This window comes from Euprymna scolopes, chromosome 18 (genome assembly GCF_053919585.1).
Source record: "Euprymna scolopes isolate OS-2025 chromosome 18, ASM5391958v1, whole genome shotgun sequence".
NCBI classification, from domain to species: Eukaryota; Metazoa; Mollusca; class Cephalopoda; order Sepiida; family Sepiolidae; genus Euprymna; species Euprymna scolopes.
This window is the reverse complement of record NC_136499.1, coordinates 114,397,126-114,404,625: the sequence shown is the minus strand read 5'-3', so window position 1 is coordinate 114,404,625 and position 7,500 is coordinate 114,397,126. Positions and strand designations below refer to the sequence as shown.

The following is a 7,500-nucleotide window of genomic DNA, read 5'->3' as shown; positions in this document are numbered from 1 at the left end:
ATTATTATTGTTATTATTATTATTGTTGTTATTATTATTGTTATTATTATTGTTGTTATTATTGTTATTATTATTGTTATTATTATTATTGTTATTACTATTGTTATTATTATTATTAATATTATTGTTATTGTTATTATTATTGTTGTTATTGTTATTATTATTATTATTATTATTATTATTATTGTAGTTATTATTGTTATTATTATTAATTTTATTGTTATTATTAATTTTTTTATTATTATTATTATTATTATTATTATTATTATTTATTCACTAGGAGTTCTCATTCATATCGGTTATCATCAGCGATCGTTCACTAGCAATAATCTCTGGGATTCTCTGGAGTCTGAGTGACAACAAGTCTCTCCAGATTTTAAGTGCTTTCTAATTCTTTCGTTAGCCATTTCTAATAACTTTGCATTATCTCAACAGCCATATACCAGTGATTTCTCCCTTGCAACGACTAGTGGTATTCATTAGGGGTTGTAATGACAAAATGTCTCCTCAAGCTCACAGTGTTCTCTGCATTCTTCAGGCTGAGGTCTGGTTAGTGCTCTCCCTTTCTCGTTCTTTCCATCCTCCTTTGGTCTTCAGGACTATTTGGTGTGTCGCCTGTCGATATCGATGTAACCATTTGCCGGGAATGGGGAGGGCGGTTTCAGTTTCCTTCGTTTCATGTGCTCGTGTTATTTCTGCTTTTGTTTTTATATAACTGTTTTCTTGTGTTTACGCCAAACGAAACAAAACTGATATGGAATCTACTTTTCTTCCGTGAAATTTGATTTGTTGCTGTTTAAGCCTCATACTTAGGGTGGGGTTAGAATTAGCCGCGGAATCATGAAATTCTCGCAAAGTAGATACAGCAAATTTTTCAATTTCCTTATTAGCGTTTGCAGCAAAAGCAGTTTCGCGATTAGCGTTCAATCACAAGAACACAGAGATGCACAACCCTTTGATAAGGGCGGAAAAGTTCATGGATGTTGGGTTCTTTACTAGAATAGTTGTCCCGCCAAGAAATACAACTTTACTTTCGTCTAGAAGCATCTATGGCAGTTATGAAATTAACACGCTACCAAATTGAAAGGCGAATTTGGGATGCTAAAACATAATATAGAATCGGAAATGGTTTAAAATTTATTCGTAGCAGCTGCGATTGCAGGCAACAGTGACACTTTGCGATTTTCTAATTTGGATCTATTTGGTTTAGAAGCTCAGTGGGTCAAGCATACAACTTCCCTCCATGTTTATCCAATCAAAGGCCATCTTCCAGGCGAGCTGAGCATGTGACAGCGTTTATTATAAGAAATATTTAAACGCGTTTGCTAGTTTGAATATACCTGGTTTATAAACTCGGTGCTGAATTGGTGCAGGCATTCAACATCCCTTCTGGATTTTAAAATCAAAATCCATCTCTCAGATGAACTAAGCACGTAACAGAGTTTATAAAAATGCTTAAACGCACGGTAACTTCCTTTTTTTTCCTTCGCGGCTCTCGGTACTGACAACACACTTCACGTGGTTCGAATCAATACTCAAATTTCTCTTGCATGACGAAATCCGTATTGCTTATAGCAAAGAAGATTGGTTTTGTTGAGGTGACTAGGTGGCTCTGATCGCAAAGAGCAGAGTTTGCTGCAAAATTGTTTGCGAAAATTTGGGCTTTTAGTATCATTAAATATTAATTTTAATCTTCGTAATGTTTATCTTTTTGGGGAGTTAACTTTATTTTAACATTATTTTCATCGTTTTATCATGATTATACAAACTTAATAAGAGGTTAAATTAGTTCGCTTGAAGCATTGTTTAATTTGTATATAAAATAAATTTAGGTATATAGAAGGCAGAACAATGCAGAGATGTAAATAAAGAAGGAAAATAAAGGTATAAAAACTATATATTAATATATAAAGATTTATTCATTCATTCAATAAGAGTATACTTTAATTTGGGGTGTTGAGTAAGTGAGAACACTTTATAACATGGTATTTCGAGGTCTAATGCTTCTCATCAGAAAAGTGGAGAAGATGCATCCCATAATAGGGATGCGACGTCTAGCAGTAGTTACATTAGGAGCGAAATAAATTATTGAGGCTGTGTATCACAGAGATCATTATAGCTCCCCCAAACAATCTCAATAATTTATTTCGTTCCTAATGTAACTACCGCTAGACGTCGCAACCCTCTTATGTTACCTAGCATCTTCTATACTCTTCTGATAAGAAGCATTAGACTTCGAAATACCATGTTATAAAGTGTTCTCAATAAATCTATATAGACTAATTTATAGTTTTTATACTTTCATTTCCCTTTTTATTTACTTCTAAATATACATTTTGTCGATAAGTCTTCTCCTAAAGAATTGATTTTATTCTTTTCCTTAAACTCCCCCATGTGTGTGTGTGTGTGTGTGTGTGTGTGTGTGTGTGTGTGTGTGTGTGTGTGTGTGTGTGTGTGTGTGTGTGTGCTTGCGCGCGCGTGTGTGTGCGTGTGTTACACGTAATATGTTTTTACTCGCGTCAGGTGGCATATCCTGATACAATGCTATATTTCGGGACGTCTACTCTTCGTCAGGTGCGAGCTCGATTTTTCAAACGCTCATGGTGGATCTTATTGTGAGCTATTTCGAAGAAAATGGAAATTAATTTATTTATTTCAGATGTTTAACTAGTATTACCGGGCGTGTCTTGGCACTGAATGTTATTTATAGTTTTTTTTTCTTTGTTATTTGTCTTTGCATTATTAACTAATCATTATTTATTTATTTTATTTTTTAATTGCTGCGGTCCTGCTAGACCGAGTTATTATGTAGAAATTAATTTATTTGTTTCAGATGTGTAACTCGTGTTTTGGCACTCAATATTAGGTCAATTTTTACGATGTACCTCAGCGTATTATAAACACCGCAACTTTCCATGTTAAGAATAGCTTTCGGAATAAACACACATCCCAACCTCCCCATGTTAAGAACAGCTTTCGAGGTTGGGGGGTGTGTTTATTCCGAAAGCCGTTCTTAAAATGGGGAGGTTGGGGTGCTTATAATACGCTGGGGCACGTCGTAAAAATTGACCCAATATTATTTATAGTCTTTTTGTTTCGTAAGGTTTAACCATGGTTATTTATCTTTGCGCTATTAACTAATCTTTCGTTGACACACTGGTTCCCGCTGGGTCACCGAAGTTAAGCAACGTCGAACCTGCTCAGTACTAAAATAGGTAATCATTTGAGACTTCCAGGTGCTGTATGTTCTCTCCGCTTATATCGGCATTGTTTCCAGTCGTCCTGGCTCCTGGACTTCTCCTTGCCACTGGACTCAAACAGTGCCGATTCAGGAGAGGTAGGTGTGGTTTGGTTCGGTATTGCGTAACCCTTGCCTCACAATTACATGCGCAGCTGCCCCTACAGGGGGTATCCTTTGTCTTTTGAGACTGGACGGAGGCATCGATTTTATAATCTTTATTGTTTCCTATATTTATTTTTGAGTTGTTGTTGTTGTTGTTGAGGGAGGGAGGGAGGGGAGAGGAAGAAAGCTCTCTTCGTCAGTTCGCTTGTCAAGGCTTGAAGAACATTTTCGTAATTTTACTATAAAAAAACGAAGTTTTCTTTTTCGTTTAAATAAAATAGAATCGGGTTTTCAGTATAGCTTCGGCTCGTTGGTCTAGGGGTATGATTTTCGCTTAGGGTGCGAGAGGTCCCGGGTTCAAATCCCGGACGAGCCCAAAGTAGTTTTTTTTCATTTATTTCCATGATTGTGTTTACAAGATCTCATGCAAAAAATAAATAAATAAATAAATAAATAAAAATTAAAAAAAAAAAAAAAAAAGAAACCCAATAAATAAAAATAAACAAAAACAAAAGAAATTTACCCGTTACCCGTTGGGTCATAACTAGGGCCGTGACAACAGCATATTCTTTTTATTGTTTTGACTCTTGAGTATATATCCGTTAATATCTTATGTGTTTTTATATAGACAGATGTGGTTCTCGATTGATTAAGTGTGTCTGTGTCGGATATATACTTTAGAGTCAAAAGAATGAAAATAATATTCTGTTGTCACAGCTCTATTCATAACCACTGCTTTTTGAACAGGTATTTTAAGACAAGTTTTTGATAAATAAAAATAATACTTCAACTTTTTTCCTTAATCATTATATATATATATATATATATATATATATATATATATATATATATATATATATATATATATATATATATATATATATATATATATATATATATATAAACTTGAGTATTTTCAGTCATAAGATAGATGGTTTAAGTGCCATCAGCTATAGTCGAAACCAAAACTTATGAAGAATTCTTGGTAAAATTATTCATGACAAGAAATAGAACATAACAATTAAACAACCCGGATGTAAGCGTGACACACAAAAGAACACACACGCTATCGTATTAAGATATAAATAATAAACAATCATGAAAACAGTTGAAATATTTAAAAAAAAAAAAAAAAAAAACCTTGAATATGGGGACTAACACAAACGAACAACAAGACAAACAGACAAACTGCTGCAGCGGCAAAACATGAAACGCCACGTAGAACCAAGAACATTGTATCCGCATATCTATAAGTTCTCTAACCCCACCTCCATAACCACATCACTAGCCCCGCCTCAAAGAAAAAAAAAAAAAAAAAAAAAAACAGAAAAGAAAGAGACCAAACAGCCAAGTAGAGTCAAGGAGGAAGGAAAGACCGAGGAGAGTACACTGATAAGTACAAAGAGAACTGGGACCTTGGGGAAGCTTATTACCACTCAAATTCCAGTGAAAACCGATAGCCGCTGCGCTAGCAGTGTCAGAAATTTCGTGAAAATAGTGAATAATTCCACCCCATCTTTCCAAGCTTATAACTCCTCGAAAAATGTAATTCAAGCCCTAATTTTTTTTTTCAATTAAAGGAGTAAGGACCAAGGTTTTATTTAAAAAAAAAAAAAAACAAAACAATGTGTTTTTTTTTTTTTAAAAAGGTTTTAAACTTCGGACTTTACAGGTAAATTTCTAAAAAACTGATTTTTTTTTTTTGTTTTAAATTTGAATATATTATTTATTGACCTTTTCTCTTCAATTTGTGATATATAAACCTATTAAACATAAATTAATTATTTACTTTTTAATAGACATTTCAAAATGAGAGGCGTAAATTATTCGACCCCCTATCTTTCTAAGCTTATAACTCCTCGAAAAATGTAATTCAAGCCCTAATTTTTTTTTCAATTAAAGGAGCAAGGACCAAGGTTTCATTAAAAAAAAAAAAAAAAGACAAAAAGAAAAAATGTGTTCTTATAAAATAAGGTTTTAAACTTCGGACTTTACAGGTAAATTTCTAAAAAACTGATTTTTTTTTTGTTTTAAATTTGAATATATTATTTATTGACCTTTTCTCTTCAATTTGTGATATATAAACCTATTAAACAAATTAATTATTTACTTTTTAATAGACATTTCAAAATGGGGGGGGGGCGTGAAAATGGGGGGGGGCGTGAAAATGGGGGGGCGTGAATTTAAAAAAAACGTTTGTCTAAAATATTATATTCGGTTTATTGGAAAGAACATAAAATTTCACATTGACCCTGAAAATATCGTAAAAATAGAATCAATAGAAAAATTTTGATAGATTTTTAAAATTTAAAAATTTAAAAATATTGAGTTTAAAAATTGAAAAATATTGAGTTCGGAAAATTCATTACTGTTTTAAAAAAAAAATAAAAATATTTTTATTACTTTTAAAACAACTGTAATAGTTTATTTTGGAAGTATAATCCATAAAGAAAATAAATAACCCACTTTTAACAGAGAAATTACGAGATTTTTATATTGTATTCGCAGTTTCGTGTTAGGGGTGTCAAAAATTCCTACAAAAATTCTGATACTGCTACCGCTGCGCTGCCAACAAGAAATCAATGGCAAGCAGCTGTTGCGATAATGCAAATTTATTTGTAAATGTGATCGAAAGAGGTGGAGAGTATTGGAAACTTGGGGAGACTTGTTGTCATTCAGCTTCCAGGGAACACCACAGGCTGTTTTCAGAGAAATATCTCTGAAGACCTGTGTGAAAGCCCCTTGTGAGCCAATAATAATAATAATTGCATGAAGAGGGTATTATCTATGGCATTTGAATATTCATTCAAATATCATAGACTCCTTTATAATTAAAAAATAAAATAAAATGCAACACTCAAGAGGAACGCCAACAAATAGCAACTAATTCGAACCCAACATTTATATAAAACAGTTTTTTATTCAACAAAGTAGGGTTTTTTTTTATTAGTGGTGTGGAATATTAACTCTCTTTTGCTTGGTCATCTGTTACAAAATTACAAGGTTGATGTTCGTTAATATCTAATAAAAACCATTATATATTTTATTATCAGAACAAGCTTAGAAATGTTCTGATGTAGATGGCTACGCATAAATCCATATGTCTGTATAAAAGACATAGATTTAAAAAAAAAAAAAAAGAGAAAAGAAAACGTGAAGCATGCATGTGAATGCACAATAAACGAGTTCAGCATTTGCCCCTCCCCCCCCCCCCCATTTAGCCCCCAAAGTCTCCAGGGGACGATAAATCCCGGTGAAAGACCTCCTCAGCCGATATTATTTAAGTAATATCGCCTGAAGCGGTCTCAAATTCCTTATCAATGGCTGACCGAAACAAGCTCATGAATGTGTAGCGACTTGGTGCAAATATGTGAAAATTAAATAAATGTTAAGGTCGGACGATGGTGTGTGTAACGTAATAGCTATTGGTTCATGTTTGTATTTTTAGCCCTTCAGCAAGCATGTCATCATGGGTCAGGCACTACAGTCAAAGGAAAAAGTAAATCGTAAGCTAAACGTTTTGGTTTCGATTCTCGGTGGTGGCGCACGAGTCATTTTTTTTTTTTTTTTTTTACTTTTTAAATCATTACTACATATTGGATCTAATATAATAATAATTACGAAATCTGTATTAATCAAAATATCATATTTAAGCGTATTTTGCGACCGGGCAATGCCGGGCGGCCTACTAAGCATTTATATATTGCTACACATTTATGAGCATGTTTCGGTCAACCAATGACAAGTAACTAGAGACCTCCTCAGCCGATATTATATATGATTTAAGTAATCTCGCCTGAAGCGGTCTAACATTCCTTATGGCTGCCCGAAACAAGCTCATGAATGTGTAGCGACTTATAAAAGCTTATTAAAAACAAATAAAAAAGTATATCTTGTCATACTTCGATATTCAACACTCTTTCACTCATTAAGATGTGTTGCACGAAGCATGTGATCAATCGATTCTCTTTTATCGCGAATACGGAAAATCAGCCCCCATCTTGATCCGCTATCAGACTCTGTTCCGATCGCAAATTTGATAGATATATGTTTGACTGCAGCTTGTGGAACTCTCTTCCTACTGACTGTTTTCTTATTACCTGAAGCCTTAGTCTTTTCAAGGCCTTAACATATTTAAATTTGAGTTCTGCACCATG

At 33.4% G+C, this 7,500-nt stretch overlaps 1 non-coding gene across 1 annotated transcript; it reads left to right on the top strand.

Moving 5' to 3' along the window:
- The first annotated feature begins 3,647 nt into the window (after window positions 1-3,647).
- On the top strand, window positions 3,648-3,719 carry Trnap-agg (transfer RNA proline (anticodon AGG)). Its single transcript has one exon. It is a non-coding gene; the product is annotated as a tRNA-Pro (tRNA).
- Window positions 3,720-7,500: the final 3,781 nt, after the last annotated feature.